Here is an 18,160-nt window from a genome sequence, read left to right on the forward strand (position 1 = left end):
AAAAGAAAGAAAGAAAGGGAGGAAGAAAGAAAGAAAGAAGAGAGTTAGGGCCTTGCTCTGGATTAGGCTTTGACTTAAGGGAATGCTGTGACTGGTTAGTCTTCTATCCAGACCACTCAGACTTTCTCCATAGCAGCAATAAGGCTGTTTTGCTTTCCTCTCATTCGTGTGCTCACTGGAGTCACACTTTTAATTTCCTTCAAGAACTTTTCCTTTGCATCCACAACTTGGCTACTATTCGGCACAAGAAGCCTCACTTTGGGCCTGTCTTGGCTTTCAATTTGCTTCCTCAGCAAGCTTAGTCATTTGTAGTTTGTTTTTTTGTTTTTGTTTTTATTTTTGTGGTACGCGGGCCTCTCACTGTTGTGGCCTCTCCTGTTGCGGAGCACAGGCTCCAGACGCACAGGCTCAGCGGCCACGGCTCACGGGCCCAGCCGCTCCGCGGTATGTTGGATCCTCCCAGATCGGGGCACGAACCCGTGTCCCCTACATCGGCACCACTGCGCCACCAGGGAAGCCCAGCCCTGTAGCTTTTGATTTAAAGTGAGAGAAGTGCTTCCTTTCACTTGAACACTTAGAGGCCACTGTAGGGTATTAATGGCCTACTTTCAATATTGTTGTGTCTCAGGGAACAGGGAGGCCCAAGGAGAGGGAGAGATGGGGGAATGGCAGGTCAGTGGAGCAGTCAGAACACACACATCTATTGAATAAGCCTCATGGGCAAAGTTGGTGGTATCCCAAAACAACTACAATAGTAGCATCAAAGATCACTGCTCGGGACTTCCCTGGTGGAGCAGTGGTTAAGAATCCGCCTGTCAGTGCAGGGGACACGGGTTCGAGCCCTGGTCCAGAAAGATCCCATATGCCATGGAGCAACTAAGCTCGTGCACCACAACTACTGAGCCTGCACTCTAGAAATGAGAAGGCTGCGCACCACAACGAAGAGTAGCCCCCGCTCACCGCAACTAGAGAAAGGCTGTGCGCAGCAACGAAGACCCAGCACAGCCCAAAAAAATTATTATTTTTTTTAAAAAGATCACAGATCACCATAGCAAATACAATAATAATGAAAAGGTTTGGGATATTTAGAGAATTACCAAAATGTGACACACAGACACGAAGTGAGCACACGCTGTTAGAAGAATGGCACCGATAGACTTGCCTCACAAAGGGTTGCCACAAACCTTCAATTTGTAAAAAACGCAATTATCTTCGAAGCACAAATAAAGCAAGGTTTCCCTGTAGTAGGTTCTCAACAAATATTGGTTGAGGAAGCAGGGTCAGACTACACTCACCTTCAGCTGAAAACGGTGTCCATGTTCCACCTCCGTGCCCAGCTGCTGCCCGCCACACCAGCCCCAGGTTCATATGAGCAAGTCATCCCCTGCTCCCCTCTGGTTCCAACACTAACCATGTGTTTTCTGATACCTCAGCAAGTTTCTCTGTAAACAATTCGGCACAATAACGTGGCCATCCTGCGCAGATGGGAGGTTGCAGGCATATCTGTCACCAATGAAAAGGCTGTATTTATATCTTGGCAAAATCCATTCATCCATTTAAGTGCCCAGAATCCTCCACGGAACATCACAAAACCACCTAATGTGCCTGGTTCTCAGCTTTGTATCTGAGTCTCTGCTTTAGCTGACAGATGTTTAAACTCCCAGGAGGTCCACACAGCCAGACAAATCCCAAGTAGTCCATCCAGAGGCCCAAGGGTGTAAGTTCCATCAGCTGAGGGCAATGGAACTCAGACTCATAAGTTGCCTCTGGAGATCCTGTCTCTGGCCTTGGAAGGTAATCATGGAGACAAAGGTGCAGAAATGTGAGGGTTCACAGCTTCACCTCCCAGGCATCTCGCGGAAGAGAGCACCTTTCTTAGATATCTGTTCATATCGTAGATTGATAGTCACCTCCTATGAGAAGTCCTCCTTGATTCCCAGAAACCTCGATGGAATTACTTCCTCAGAGCATTGAGTGTAAACCTCTGTTACAGCAAATGTCAGTTCACTTTGTAATTACTTATTTACCTGCCCCTTCTCTCGGTACCTAACCCCTGGAGCCCACTCTGAGCCTGGCACATGGGAGACATTCAACAAATACGTGCTGAGTGAGTTAAAATCCACAGCCTCCCTGAATTTCAGTTACGTGTGGCTCCTTTATAAGCACTGCTACCCTCTTAAATAGCAGATGCTCATGTGTGCTGCCCATTGGGCTGGACCACAAGTTCCTCCGAGAAAGGATTATGTCTTATTCAATTGTATCCACTGCCCCTATTACAATGTCTGGCACAGAGTATATGCCCAATAAATATGCAGCTCTATGCCAATTCTAGAGTCTTTAAACCAAGATTTTAAGTTGTTGAAGCAAATAAACTGAATTTTTTTTTCTATTTTTACCAAGCTAGTAAGTTTGCCCCTTAAATTGTCCTTAGATTTGCCGAGGATGGAAGCTGGTCCCCGGAAGCAAGAATGCACAAAGCACTCACCCTCGTCACTCAAGAAGTCAATGATGAAACATAACCAAAAATTAGAAACAGAACAATTTTCCAAGGTTATTTTTTACCCACTCAATTAACGCTGCCTTTTGAGAAAGCATTGGTCCTGGATTGCCTGTTTAATTAATACCCTTTGTGTTAATTCCCTTTGTTCCTACTCAAACTGCTGACCCCTGAGGGATGGAAAAACGTTCACTCTAAATTGTCTCTTTTGGGGAAAAAAAGGACGCATTTCTTTGGAAATGTGTCTCCTTTGGAGTACTGGACCATGATAATGGCAACTGGGATGCAGCACTCTAACAGATAAAGTTAGGAAGGGCGCCAGAATATGATACTTTGTCAGAAATCCCTTCCAGGTCTTTAGAATTGGGAGGAGGAAAAGCATCGACTTTCAACTTCGGTCAAGTAGCAAGGAGAGAGCCCCCTAAGCACCCGCATCGTGCTGTGTGTGAGCCCTGAGCGGAGACTGAGTTGAGGGCAGGTGGACGGCAGGGGCTGCCCCAAGGCTCTGCCAAGTTAGAGAGGGAAGGGGGTCAGTAAGCAGGCAGCTGTGCCCAGTGATGTGCTGGGAAACTGGCTCTCTGGGAACAAACAAACAAAAATGCCGTGATTTGTAGCATTTACAGTAAATATTTCCACTGTGCCGATTTCAAGCTGTCCGTATGAGAGCACTGGACTTGGAGCTGGGGAGAGATGCCTGGTGTTGGTTCTCAGAAGCCAGCATGAGTCAGGATGAGCTGGTACCAGCCGGGGCGAGCTGATGTGAGTTCGCACCAGCACACACTGAACGTACACTGCGGCCTGCGGGGGCCTTTGAGCACGACAGAGGGCCCTTGGGGAAAGCACCAAAGCCAGACCTGGAGCAGGGACCTGTAAGAGGCCTCTCAGAGGAAACTGAGACTTGAAGGTCAAACGAGAGGTAACCAAGGAAGGAAAAGGAAAGGAGGTGAGGACGGGCGTTCCAGGCAAAGGGAAGAGCCTAGGCAAAGGCCAGTGTACTGAGGCCATGGAGAGCAGGGCTTGCTTATGGCATGTGTCTGGTGGCTCCAGCAGGGTGGGAGGAAGAAGCGGGAAGGGACCCCAGAGCTGGGCCTCCGTCAATCATGAGGGGCCCTGTGGATTCTCTGGGTGGTAAGGATTTTAAGCCGTGGAGGGACGTCGTGCCTTACTTTGGAAGAGCCCCTCTGGCTTGTGGATGGATGGGGTGAGAATAACCTGGAAAGCCCAGGGCTATTGAGAAGGTCCAGTGGTGGCGGTGCTCTGACCAGAGTCAGCAGTGAAGTTCAGTGACGTCAGAGGTGGACGCTCTTGAGAGATAATGGGGGGTGGGGAGGAGATCGGCCAAACATGGTGAATGATGTCATGGGCAAGGTGAAGAGTGAGGGAGAGGTGGGGGCAAGGACTCGCCAGGTCCCACCTAGAGCAACTAGGTGGACGGCAATGCCAATCAGTGTGGTGTGCACAGGAAGATGAGAGGAGAAGGAGCTGCCAGTGAAGATGAGGCCCCTTCACCTGGGGACATGTTGGGGCAGTGGTGCTACCCACACAGCCAAGTGGACATGTGCAGAAAGCATCTGGGTCTACAGGTGGTGAACTCAGGAGGCAGAGGCGGACTTCCCTGGTGGCGCAGTGGTTAAGAATCCGCCCGCCAAGGCAGGGGACACGGGTTCGAGCCCTGAGCCGGGAAGCTCCCACATGCCGCAGAGCAGCTAAGCCCGTGCGCCACAACTACTGAAGCCTTCGTGCTCTAGAGCCCGCGAGCCGCAACTACTGAAGCCCGCGTGCCACAACTACTGAAGCCTCCACACCTAGAGCCGGTGCTCCGCAACAAGAGAAGCCACTGCAGTGAGAAGTCCGCACACCGCAACGAAGAGTAGTCCCTGCTCGCTGCAACTAGAGAAAGCCCGCGCACAGCAACGAAGACCCAACACAGCCAAAAATAAATAAATAAAATGAAAATAAATACATTTTTTAAAAAATAGATGGGTGCGAGTTTAACTTAAGTCATAGTATAATTTAAGTGTAATCTTAGTATAATTTAAGTCATGGAGGAGAACCAAGGTGCCCAGGGCAGGTATGGAAGTGAGAAGCAAAGAACCGAAGACAATACCCTGCAGAGCACCAGCCTCCAAGGGATGGAAGAGGAACACGCTTTTGGTTACAAGTGACAGAATGGTCAACTCAAACAATAAAATAAATTCATGAAATTGGAAAGTCCAGAGGGAATCTCTGGCCTGGGCCAAGGCCTGATCCAAGGACACAGCCAGGTCTGCAGGGACCCATTTTCCTTCCATCTCTCTGCTCAGCTTCTGCCAGTGTTGTCTTCATCCTAAGGCTGGTGCCCAGAGCTATACCTTCCCTCAAAAAAGAGAGAGCGTCTCCGCCCCAGCACAAGTCCTGAGCTTCCTTCCATGTGGACTGGCCCAGATGGATGCCTGCTTATGAATCAGTCTCCCTGGCCAGGGGCATGGAATGTGCTGATTGGCTTAACCCAGGTCATGGGCTCTACCCTTAGAACCTAGGGTGGCATCAGCTTTCCCAAACCATAAGAATCAATGAAGTTAGAACTGGGAGAGAGAGAAAGGGGCCACCAACAAATGTCCATTGTCAGTGAATACTCAGAAAGGAGGCTGAGGTGGACCACCCTAGGGCTAGGAAGAAAACCAGCAGACAATGATGGTTCAGAAACCAGGGAGGAATGAGTTTCATAAAAGAAGTTGTTACAAGTGCTCAGTGCCACAGAGTGGTCAAATAAAGATGGGGATTAGAGAGTACCCTGGGTCTTATGATGAGGAAGGTAAGAACCTGCTTATCAATCAGTAAATACTTATCAAGACCCCAAGCCATGTCAGGCCAGGTATTGGATCCTGGCATAGAGTGGCAACCAGGCTGGGCTAGAGGCTCGAGTCTAATGGGACAGGCGACAGCTAAGTAGGCACATATGTAAGTACGATAATAAGGGAGACGTGGGAACGAGCAGCAGGGACGCTAACACAGACTTGAGGACTCAGGGGACGTTCCCCAGAGAAAGTAGCACGTAACCTGACGTTGGAAGGAGGGGCGGGAGTTGGGCAGGCAGCTAGAGGGGTGGAAGGAGGGTCGCGTTCCAGGCAGAGGAAGAGCACGTGCAAAGCTCAGAGATGCGAGGAGCTGCATGAAGCTAGGTGTGGCTGGGGCACAGAGGCTGGCTCCACTGTGCCCTCATCCAGTGCCCTGAATAAAACAGGTCAGAGCCCTTGGCACACCTCCAGAGGCCTTGCCCCGCCCCCCAGGCCATGAATCGCTGCTCTTCAAGCAGGGTTATAAGTCAACCCGTGGTGTCTCCATCTTGCCTTAAGGATCCCAAGGGAGGCCTGATCGAACATCTTCCTGAAGGAAGAATATGAAACACATTTGACTGGAAGCTCTGGGAGGACAGCGGTTGTCACTGCCATTTCCCAGGTCTGAGACATGGTAGGCTCTCAATGAATAACTGTGGAATGAATAAAGGAAGCAAGCAAGGAGGAAGGATACCACTGACCTCCCTGACTGAGTCACCTTTCTGGTCACCCCATCAAAAATAACAAATAACACAGGTTAGTAAACACACCTGGTACTTACATTATTCCTAAAAGGTCACAAGGTACCTTTAAAACCACCTGTCTGAGAATCAATGTCAAAGCTTTGGGGAGTCCTTCCCTTTGTTGTAAGCGTGCCTCCATTCATAATTCAGCCTCAGAGGAGGCAGGTGATGGGGATGGGAGAGGACAAAGGTCTCATCTCTAAGTGTCATCTGATGCCTACTCTTTCCACGTGCTTTTTTCTACCTAATAGGTATATTGTATCTTGAAATGGAGCTGGTCAGGATCTCTCCACCTTCCATTTCAATGAGGCTGTAGTTTAATTGGAAGTAGAATAACATTTACATATATAATCATCACACCTCAACAAGAGGTAACTAAAAGCTTCTTACGAATGCATATCCTGCCACCTTGGTGTGGGTTTCATGAGACATCCTTAACGCTAGCTAATTTTCTGTATGGGTGACATCGATAGGCATCAATGAAAATCTTTGTTAAATTAGAATATGTGTCCGGGGCTTAAAAGAGATCCTGTTATAAAGTGTCAGTTTCTCGTATTTAGAATGAAGCTGCTCGTGATCCTATGCATAATAATAATTTGTGTACAAACATTTAGTGCTTTTCAGGCTCCTTCAAATAGTACTCTCTTGTTTGAACCCTGGAACACTCTGCCAGGTACATAGGGGGAGACATCACCCCTCATTTATCAGAGAGGAAAACAGAGGCCCTGTGAGGTGAGGTGACCTATCCAAGGTTAACGGAGTGACCAATGCCAGTTCTTAATCCCATACTCTTTCTACCATTTCATGTGATGAGGCAATACATCCTATGGTTTTCTAGAATTGTTGTTTGCCAAAAGTTTGTATCACTTAGACGCAGAGTGACATTCTTAGCAAAGAAACCATAAGAGATGCGTAGAAGATATTCGTTGCAAGACTTCATGAGAGAGAGAATGCTAGAAGGACCATGGCTCAGAGAAGGGCCTCTTAAGATTGGCTGCCTGGGTTCAGATTCAGGATCTGTCACTAACACTTGAATGAACCATGGACCAGTTCCTTCATGGCCCCGTCCCTGATGGACATGTGGGGTCATCTCCATTCTCCCAGGCTTCCATTTAGGGGTCCTCATGGGTATAAGAACTCCGACTCTAATGACAGCTCCCAGGGGAACAAAAGTGATCCAAGCTAAGCCAATCAATTCATTCCATCCTTCAGGCCATGTCATTGATTCAGCCATGCCCATGTTACCCCAGCTAGTCCAATCAGAGGGAGCCCCAGGACTCTTGCAGGGAATGCTGGGACAAAAACCTCCCACTGGTGTGAACCAGGAAGCACAGAGTCCTGGCAGCTGCAGCAGCCACCTTGGATCCACAAAGGGGATCAGCCTTAGGAAGAAGGTGACAATCTGGAAGGCCGAGCAGACACGTGGAAAGAAACTGGGTCCCCGATAACGCTGCTGAACTCTGACTCAAACCTGCCCTTAACTCCGGATCTTTCAGTTTCTTGAAATAATATATTTGAAGCCAATTTGACTGGGTTTCCCAGTGCAACCAAAACCATCCTAACTGATTTGCCCAGTCTCCTCAACTGCAGAATAGCAATAAATAATAACAGTCACCTTCCTAAGTCTGTTGTGAGGCTCAGAGGAGGTACCACACAAGAACTCCCGGCACCATCCTGTTCCTGACAAGCCCGCTACTCCACCTACGGACAGGTGGGAACATCTCATCTTTTTCTCACTGTAATGTCTGGGTCTTTGTGCCAAAAAAGCCAAGTCTTTCAAAGATAAATATCACATTTAGCCTGAGGGCCCCAGACAAACCACACTTACCCACCGTTTTATGCACGGGCTCAGTTAGAATGTGCTACTTTGAAATTGTGCTGTATTAGAACCTGCTGCAGCAGGAGGGCAGAGCGATTTTGTCATCATCATATTGCTCGTCACTTCCAGGCGTTTGGTGGTTTTACTACCTTTTTCCCAGTATCCCCCGGGTGGGTGTCCTTAACGTATTATGTAATGATATTTCAGGGTCTGGGAGATAAATTGCTCTCTGTGTAAAATATGGCAGTGGATCTATACTCCTAAGCTCCGATAATTAGTTTTTAATGTAACTACAATTCTTTCGAGGAGATGTTTTTGCGCTCTAAAATCTTCTTAAAAGCATCCCCTAGGCTGAAATTAAGTTGGAAGGAGTGTCATGGAGGGCTGTGGTGAGGGGCCAGTTGGGCTCAGGTTACCAGGCAGCCCTCCGTGATTCATGGGCCTCGGGCAGGGGAAGGCAGGCCCTCCTCTCACCTCCATGGCCTGGCCTGCTCTGGCTCGCAGCTGCCAAAGCATCACCCAGCATGACTGCCAAGTACTGGTTACAAATGAGGAGGGTGGGGACTCAGAGAGGGGGAAGAGAATGGGGGCTGGGGCACCTCCCAGGGCCTCCCTTTTCACCATGTCAAGGAGTTTTCTCTATCCCAACAATTGTGGATTTCTTTTCTGTTAGGTCAAAAGTACCTACTTCGGTTAAGGCATGTAAGATTCATAAGGGACCACAGCCAGCCAATCTGCTCCATCAGATTCCTTCTGGAAATGCTTCCCAGCTATGGATTCCCAGCATCCTCCACGTCCTTCCCCACCCTGCACGCATGAGCACCCTCCCCCTTCATCCTGGTATTCTCAGAATTAGGGCTGTGTGTGCTCTGCAAAGACACACCAGCTACCCTGTCCCGAGGTAGCGCCACTCCCCTAGCTGGGCCATCTGGAGTGATAGTGCTACCAGCCTCTAGGCATTTAACCCTTCATATGCTTAACTGGTTACATAAAGAACAGCAAATGGGAACCAGCATAAACATGAAGACCCAGAGAGCACAGGATACCATAAAATGCGAACGTCTCTGCCAATTCCAAAGAAATTCCAAGTCCCCAGATGTCTAGCAGATCTATAAAAACATTTCCTTTCCCTTGGCCTCGAGGTAACCTTAGAAAATATTTTAAGTGGTTTAAAAATAATACAAGTGGGTGATTTACTTTGATCACTGGATACACACGGAGGCCCTTTCCCTCCATGTGTCAGGGGATGGGCAGTCCTGACAGCTCCCGTCAAGGTGTGCTCTGGCTGTCAGGTCAGGGAGCCCACCTGGCGTGTGAGCCAAGGCTCAAGCACTGAAGGTTTGGTCCCTCCTCGTGGTGGGAGGTCTCATGGTCTTGGAAAGATTTCTGGAGGAACTAGAATTCCTTGTCTCCCCATTTCCTTGTCATTTTCTTCAGTGCCTTGGGCTGAAGGCCATCGCTGGGGGTGAGCACTGAGGCTCAGGGGCCGCTCCTCGGCTCCCCTCCACCTCAGCTGGACCGGGCTTGCAGCTCTGCCCCTTCTCCCCTGGGCTGCTCAGCGCAGCCAGGCTCCCCTCCCCCAGGAGAAGCCAGACAGGAGCTCCATCTCTGGTCCACAGTCAAGTCCCTCTCACCTCCCCCAAAGGAAGTAAAGCAGCCGCGAAGACCATTGGAGGAAAACATTTCAAAAATGGTAACATCCGGGCTTCCCTGGTGGCGCAGTGGTGCCGATGCAGGGGACACGGGTTCGTGCCCGGTCCGGGAAGATCCCACATGGCGCGGAGCGGCTGGGCCCGTGAGCCATGGCCGCTGCGCCTGCGCGTCCGGAGCCTGTGCTCCGCAAGGGGAGAGGCCACAACAGTGAGAGGCCCGCGTACTGAAAAAAAAAAAAAAAAAGGTAACATCCAGTATCAACAAAGAAGGAAGGTGGGGATGAGCCCTCTCACATGCACGGATGTGGGGGGCGGGCGGCGCGGCAGGCGGAATTTTTTGGAACTGGAGGCTGACAGAACGGGCGCAGACCCTGGCTCCACCACTTACTAGCTGTGTGACCTCATGCGAATGACTTGACCCTCCCAACCTCAGTTTTCTTATCAATGGAATGGGAAGTGGTGACAGAGTAGCTAAATCTCTTCTTACTTCTGGAGAGCAGTTAGTGATGTTCACCCCTCTGACCCAGTCATTCCACTTCTAGGACTGTTTCCCAAGGAAATGACCAGAAATGTCACATAAAGACTCATGCACAAGTATACTCGCCTAAGCATTATTTAAAGCAGGAATAACTGGAAATGGACGGAACAGCCAGGAATCACGACTGACTGGCTAAATAATTATGGTACATCCATGTGTCAGGACACTGTGCAGCATGGTGTCCCCAGAACAACACCAAGTGTAACCAACAAAGGAAAGAGTCAACTTGCACTCAAAGTATTATGGGATATCTCTGCACATACAACCAAGGCAATATTTCAAAAGGTAAAACGTCTGTTCATCGTAATTATTAATAATAAGTCAGTATTAATAACAATAAAATTTAGTAGTAACAATAAACTTGGATAAAAAACAAACTTATTTTCTCACAGTTCAGGAGGCTAGAAGTCCAAGACCAAGGTGTCGGTGGGCTTTGCTTCTTCTGAGGCCTCCTTGGCTTGCTGTGTCCTCACACGGCCGTCCCTCTATACACATGTGCCCCTGTGCACCTTGATTTGCTGACTACCTACCTCTGTGTTTGAAATAAGAAAGCTCTACACTCGACCTCATTTTACCCTCACAAGAGGTGGGCACCATTATTCCTTCTCACATTTTCCACAAGGAAACTGAGACTCAGTGAAACTGAGCAACTTGCCCAGCATCATACAGCCAGCCAGCGGCAGAGCCAGGATTCGAGCCCAGGTCTGAACGATCCCCAGGTCACTCTGCAATTCAGCTCCCTAATTGGATTGCTTGGCCAGCTCACCAGCTGGGAGGCTTCCCGAATCAGAACTTCAGAGAAGAATAGGGCCTCCAGGCGACAGGATCCTATTGTCTCCAGGGAAAGAAGAGTCTAGAAGAGCTATTTTCTCATCTAATTCCACCCAGTAGCCCTTACGTAGTTTTGCCAATGTGATGATGGAATTGCTTTAGTCAATTCTGAAAGTAAAGTAGAAAATCTCTCACTGTGAATTATGCCACAGATGACACCAACACGTGAGAAGGCCAGTATAGATTCTGTACAGAGAAGACAGGAGTGCTAGACAGCATCAGAAAACGTCCTGAAGACCAGTGTCCCCATCTGTCTCGCAGCACCCACACTGACACGCACAACGTTCCCATGGGCGTTCTCCATTTGCAACAAGGGAGAAGACAGAGTCCAGAGTGTAGCCAAATCCCAGAGGACCAGCCGTCCCACCATCTCTTCTCAGAGCTGATGGCTGTCCACCAGTCACATGACACTCAGTTCAGAATCATGACCCTGGAGTCCTAGACCAGTGGTTCATAAGCCTGGGTACACCTTAGAATCACCTGAGGAACCTTTAAAATACAACGCCCAGGCCACACCCCAAACCTCTGTGGATAGAGCCAAGGCACTGAGAATTACTTCATTATGATTCCAACTGATAGCCCAAATTGAGAACCACTAAAACTTATTAAAGTAGAATTCAAAAAGTTCTCAGAAAAGATGAGCTTGACAATCAGTTCAGGAAATATGAGAGGCCCCGAAGAAGTCAGTCCTATTTATGCAATCAAATTGTTCCCAAAGGGGAATTCCCTGGCGGGCCAGTGGTTAGGACTCAGCACTTTCACTGCCGAGGACCCAGCGTCAATCCCTGGTTGGCGAACAAAGATCCTGCAAGCTGTGCAACGTGATCAAAAAAAAAAAAAAAAAAAAAAAATTGTTCCCAAAGAGAAAGGGAGAAAAAATGTAACCAAAACCAAACCAAAACAATGTATTGTAGTCCCACAGGAAGCTGTGAAACTAAAACTTAGAAAAAGCCCTGCAACAAAAAGAGGTACAGAGCAAAGGAGAAAAACATGCACATAAAGTATGTCCTAAACTTATAAGAAAGACTCACTGTTGGTCACGAAACATAAAATGGGTGATGCTTATAAAGCTGTGAGGACAGAGGCTTGGACCTTTTGTTGACTCCTAGAGTTGGACAGCAACATGGAATTCATCCAGCCTCTGTCAATGAGGCCCATTCTCATATTCCCCCATCCATGGAAAGAATTCCCCTCAAAAGAAAAAGATAACCTTGTGTGTTTTTAGCTCTACTTGGAACTTAAGGGAGGAAACGAACATAGTCACATCACTTGCGTAAGATGGATAATAGGACTCTTTTCCATCTTAAAAGAAAAAACTGACCTTCAAAAAAGAAAACAGTAAATTATTCATGGTTAACAAGTAACTGAGGCCCAACATAGGTGAGAAGATTATATGAAAGCTCAGGATCATTCAAATTGGCTCAAGCCTCTAAGCCCAAATAAATACATTCAGAGATAAAAGAAGAATTTGTGGATTTAATCTAAGGACAACGGTCAGCATTCACTGGAAAACAGGCTAAAACTGGAAACCTAGAGAGGGACAAATACCACTGCCATTTTCAAATAAAGTTGTATCCTAGAAATTTGGGGTTGATGAACTTTAATTTACACCTTCACAAAATTCTTACATGAATTAATAAACAGATGGCTGGTCCGAATTGAGGAAAGGAAGGAAGGAAGGAAGGAAGGAAGGAAGGAAGGAAGGAAGAGAGAGAAGGAGGGAGGGAGGAAGCATTCATTACCAGCAATCAACATGAACTTACTCAAGAATTTACTCCAAACAAACACAGGGTAGCTAGACAGGTAGATCAGGAAGAAACACAGAAATGGTACTATGATATCACTATTCTTCCTTGGTAGCCTTATGATGAGGACACACATCTTAAGCCTTGATGATAGTAGATGGTGAGGTGAACACCCAAAGCCAGAATCCTGGTCTCTCTATCATTCCCAGCCTTGAAAGTTCCTGGTGGTGAATGTGGGAAGGTTCAACCACCTGGGCCCACCCTCGTCACAATGACATCATCTTTTTTTCTTTTTTTTGCCATGCTTCGTGGCTCGCAGGATCTTAGCTCCCTGACCAGGGATCGAACCCGTGCCCACTGCAGTGGAAGCACTGAGTCCTAACCACTGGACTGCCAGGGAACTCCCACAGTGGCATCATCTTTTTTAAATTTCACATCTGTCTGTCTGTCTACCTATTTATCTGAGGCAACTTTAGAAGGTATGCAGAATAGGTTATTAAAAATAGAATCAGGTCTAAAAATCTTATATGTTCTGGTATAAGTCATAATTCTAGTTATTACTTTAAAATGTATATCTCAGAAATTAAAAAAAAAAAATAGAATCAGGGATTTCCCTGGAAGTCCAGTGGTTAAGAGTTTGAGCTTCCACTGCAAGGGGCTCAGGTTCGATCCCTGGTTGGGGAAATAAGATCCTGCATACCAGGCAGCACGGCCAAATAAAAAAAAAAATAGAATCAGAAAATCGAAACCATGAAAAGGAAGAAGAGATGTACATTCTAACCAGAAATGTTTCCAAGAGTGAGCATTACATTTGACTCTGAGCTTCTCAGCAGCCGAAGCAAGAAGGGAAGCATGACTGGTTTCATTTCTATTCATAGAAAGACAATGCAGTTTTACCTTGGTACCAGATCAAGAGAGGAATCTGTCAGCTGGGACCTCACACAGGGTACACACAGCAAGCACATCACAGCAACGTCTTCAGTGAGGGTACCAGCAGGAAACATTCGGCACACTCAGTTTGGGATAATTTGCAGAGAGTTTAATAAAGGGACTCCTTCCAAAGGTATAAGCTGGGTGCAGGAAGCCACAGGAGCAGTGCAATACCCTGGGGGGCGGCTGCTAGCGTTGGGGCTATTACACCCCAGGCTGGCAGAGACTACAGAGGGATGCAGTCAACCCAAGGCAACCTTGCAAAAATGGAGCTCTCCTCCCACCTTCCAATCTCCTGCCAAGTCTCCTCACCGAGCTCAACAAGAAGTCAGAAGGAGCCCCTTGGATGCAGTCCACACAGGGCGGCCTCCTGGGGCACAAGGCAGCGGGGAGAAAGTCAAGGAGTGGATCTGGAGGGGTAAAGAGCAGAGAACTGGCATAAGTGGTTTCACAGAAAGTATAAACAATATTCGATAATATTGCTTTTCATATAAAAGAGAGAGAAATGAATATTCAGCATAATTCAGAAAGGACATTCTACAAAGCATATGCTGATATGATTTGGCATGTCACTTTATGACAATGTGACATGATACGAAAAGTAGAATTTAGAACTCCCAGAAGATTAGATGGACTGTGTGTCCTTTATGTTTTATTCTAAAATTGATACTTCCCTTTTTGTGGGGGCGTCATTAAAGAGCACCTAGTATGCTGATGTGTTCTTTTGGTGGCTGAAGAAAGATCTGTAAGCTTTAAATCCCAAAGGGACAAGTGGGAGGATGGGGAGAAGTCTGTCCTGACCAGTGTTTTGCCCAGATCAAAGACCAAGGATCTCAGAACCATTCATCTGAGGAGTCGTGAAGGGAAACAGGAGTTGTATCTAGAGAAGACAATTCATGGGAACATAATAACTGCCTTCAATATATGAAAGACTGTCTTTCAGATAAGAGAATGTCCAGATCTCTGTGTCATTCCAGAGGACAGAGCCAGGACCAATGGTAGAAAGAGATCAATTGCAGCTCCATAAAGGAAGAACTTTCAAAGACTTCAGGCTACCAAACTAAGGAATGAGCTTCTACAAAATAGGAGATGGCCTCATATTCCTGCAGCAGAGGCTGCAGGTAGATGACAAACGGATGAAGACAGGGGCCTGTGCTTGTGCTTTACTTTCTTCCAAGCTCTTTGCTGTGTGCTTGACAGGCATAGATGCATTCACTCTACTAAGGATGTACTGGTATCATCTCCAATTTCAAAAGAGAAGACCAGGGGCTTCCCTGGTGGCTCAGTGGTTAAGAATCCGCCTGCCAATGCAGGGGACACAGGTTCAAGCCCTGGTCCGGGAAGATCCCACATGCCACGGAGCAACTAAGCCCGTGTGCCACAACTGCTAAGCCTGCGCTCTAGAGCCCGCAAGCCACAACTGCTGCACCCACATGACACATCTACTGAAGCCCGCACACCTAGAGCCCGTGCTCCACACCAAAGAGAAGCCACAGCAATGAGAAGCCCATGCACCACAACGAAGAGTAGCCCCTACTCGCCGCAACTAGAGAATGCCCGCGCACAGCAATGAAGACCCAACGCAGCCAAAAGTAAATAACAATTAATTAATTAATTTTAAAAAAGAGAGAGAGAAAAACAAGGATATGCTTGGTAACTAACAAAGCCCAGATTCAGTACTGCCCATCCAACTCCAAAGCACATGTGTTTAAGTAGGCTGCCCATCCCCTTCTGCCCTAGAAGGGATTCCTACTTTCAGTGGAGGGTTAAACTCAGTATGCAGCCTCTAAATTTCTCCTTACTCCCCAACTGAATATAATTATGCTAAAATCCAGGGACCCTCTTGAAGGAATTATAAAAGGTGAGATCCTTGTGGCCTGGGGTGGCAGGAAAGACCTTCAGTCTTGTGGGAGGGGCTGATGTGAATGCAGGTAAGAGGGGGAGAACATTCCAGGTGAGGGCATTGGGGAGAGGAAAGAGGCAGAACCAGAACAAGAACTGGAGAGGAATCTGCAGTGGCTAGAAGACCAATCTTGAGTTGGAGCCATACATTTAGAGCAGTTGGCTGGGCCAGACTACAGAAAGCATTGAATGCCAGGTCAGGATTTTACATCTTATTGGTAGATAAACGGAAACCATTGACAGTGTTAGGGCAGGAGAGTGACACAATAAAATCACCATTTTAGAAAGATTAGCCTGGCAGTGAGGTAGAGGATAGATTACAACAAAGACACACTGGAAGTGGGAGGCCATTTAGGAAGTAATGGAACAAAGTGGAAAGGGCTAGGCAAGACAAAGGAGGAGTCAACCTAAGTAACTCAGTGTCATTTCAAGGGTGCATTTCAAGGTGGGGATTTGCCTTCTGAGCTAAGAACAAGACTGCACATCAGTGCTGGTCTCCACGGTCAACGAGGTTGGCTAAATGTGATGTGTTTAGTATATGTACACCTTCTTGCAACAGCTAATTAAATATGTAAAGTTGATCTGATCGTTTTCTGTGATAGAACTCTTGGGTCTTCCTGGAAATCTCCCGTGAACCACACCTCCGGGGAGCCATGCCTTTGTGGACTCGCCTCCCCTCATATCTGGGCTGAGCTTGCCACTGCTCTAACCTATAGAATGCAGCGGAAGTGACATCGTGCCAGTTCTGAGCCTAAGCCTGAAAGTTTGGAAGCTTCTTCTTTTAATCTCTTAGGAGTCATGTAAGAAGTCCAGCTACCCTGCTGGAGACACCACATGGCGAGACCACACGGAGGGCATTACAGGGAGAGAAAAGCCCTGAGACCCCCTGGGGGAGGAATGAACCCAGCCGCCGGTGAGCCCCAGACACATGACCCCAGTGGAGCTGCTGCAGGCCCAAGCCCCAGAGCCTTTCTAGCTGAGCCACCAGACACAGGAGTAAAGAAGCCACATGGCTGTTCCAGCCCCAGCAGACATCAAGTGGAAGAGAGGCAGACTGATCCCACTGCGCCCTGTCCAAATTCTCAACCCACAGAATCACGAAAAATAATTAAGTGGCTGTAGTTTTAAGCTACTAAATTTGAGGGTAGTTTCCTATACAGCAATAGATACCTGTAAGAGAGATCTCCCAGATGCACTAAAAAACCCTTTCTGTGAAAGCAACTTCTCCCAACCCAAGGAAGGGGCCCCAACAGCCTTGCCGGGAGTACTTAACTCCATCCCAACCACGCACTACTGGCCTGGGGATACAGTCTAGAATCGAAGCTGGGATGTGTTAGCCTTGGTCCCCGAGACTGGCAACAGTGGCGACCTGGCAACTCTCAGGGTTACAGGAGAGCTATCCCCAGCCACAAGGTGAGAGGGAAGGAAAAGAGGACGAGATGGCGGCCTCGGGACATGACACTGTCCAGTTCCTGCTTCTCCTTCCCCGGGAGGTCCCACAGTAATTTGTGTGACTGTGAATTACTTACACTTCCCTTGTGCACTTGGTAGCAAAGCAGATCGTATCAACATACCTTTCTCCCTGCCTGTCCTATGAGCTGGTCATCCTGGAAGAGGGAGCTGTTGTGTGGCTGTTTCTAAGGCTGGAAACACGCATTTGGCTGGCTATTAAAAGACCTGCACAGGGTTTCCCTGGTGGCACGGTGGTTAAGAACCCGCCTGCCAGTGCAGGGGACACAGGTTCGAGCCCTGGTCTGGGAAGATCACACATGCCGCAGGGCAACTAAACCCGTGCGCCACAACTACTGAGCCTGCGCTCTAAATCCTGCGAGCCACAACTACTAAGCCCACACTCCTAGAGCCCGTTTCCCACGACAAGAGAAGCCACCACAATGAGAAGCCCATGCACCACAACAAAGAGTAGCCCCCGCTTGCCGCAACTAGAGAAAGCCCGCACGCAGCCACGAAGACCCAATGCAGCCAAAAATAAATTAAAAACTTTTTTTAATTTTTAAAAGAAGACCTGCGCGATGTTAAGGCAGCCCTGAGTCTCTCAACAGAACACCTCCTCCCTACAGCTACTGTGTATAGAGACCCACAATCACCAAAGCACTTTCACTTATAATTGATTTTGATAATATGATGATGAGAGCTAATATTTATACAGCAGACACTCTAACAAATGCTTTATATCCCTTGGGGCATTTCAGCCTTCCTGCAGCTGTATCAGGTAAGGATGTGATTCTCCCAGTTTACAGATGAGGAAACTAAGGCTCAGAGGAGAAGCCGCTTGCCTCAAGTCACTTTCCGTACACCTAGGAAACGGCAGAGGCAGCATTCGCCCACAGGTTGCCCACCCTCAAGGTCTCTTCTTGGGCTATTCTCTCTTTACAGATGGACGCTCCAGCTGAAGGGCCACAGGGAGGTCTCTGTCCTCTCTGATGGTGACCCAGAAACTTCTCTGAACTTTTCTGCAGCTTCATTCCACAGCACTTGCCCCATCACTGGCCTATGTTGGCGGACTGGTAGGAAGAGGAGAATGGGGTGGCGGGCAGCAATGGATGGTCAGGAAGGAGGGAGAAGAAGGGGGACACAAGCCACATCCCCATCCTGCTCCTCACCCAGGGGCACCCCCAACACACAACAACTTGGGCCCAGAACGTCCAAGAACAACTTGCAGAAGAACG

The 18,160-nt window shown here is 48.0% G+C and overlaps 1 long non-coding RNA gene across 1 annotated transcript in view; it reads right to left on the reverse strand.

Moving 5' to 3' along the window:
* Nucleotides 1–18,160, reverse strand: part of LOC141276729 (uncharacterized) — a 35,118-nt gene that overhangs the window by 15,712 nt on the left and 1,246 nt on the right. The window lies entirely within an intron of this gene.

Source organism: Tursiops truncatus, chromosome 16, assembly GCF_011762595.2.
Source record: "Tursiops truncatus isolate mTurTru1 chromosome 16, mTurTru1.mat.Y, whole genome shotgun sequence".
Taxonomy (NCBI): Eukaryota; Metazoa; Chordata; class Mammalia; order Artiodactyla; family Delphinidae; genus Tursiops; species Tursiops truncatus.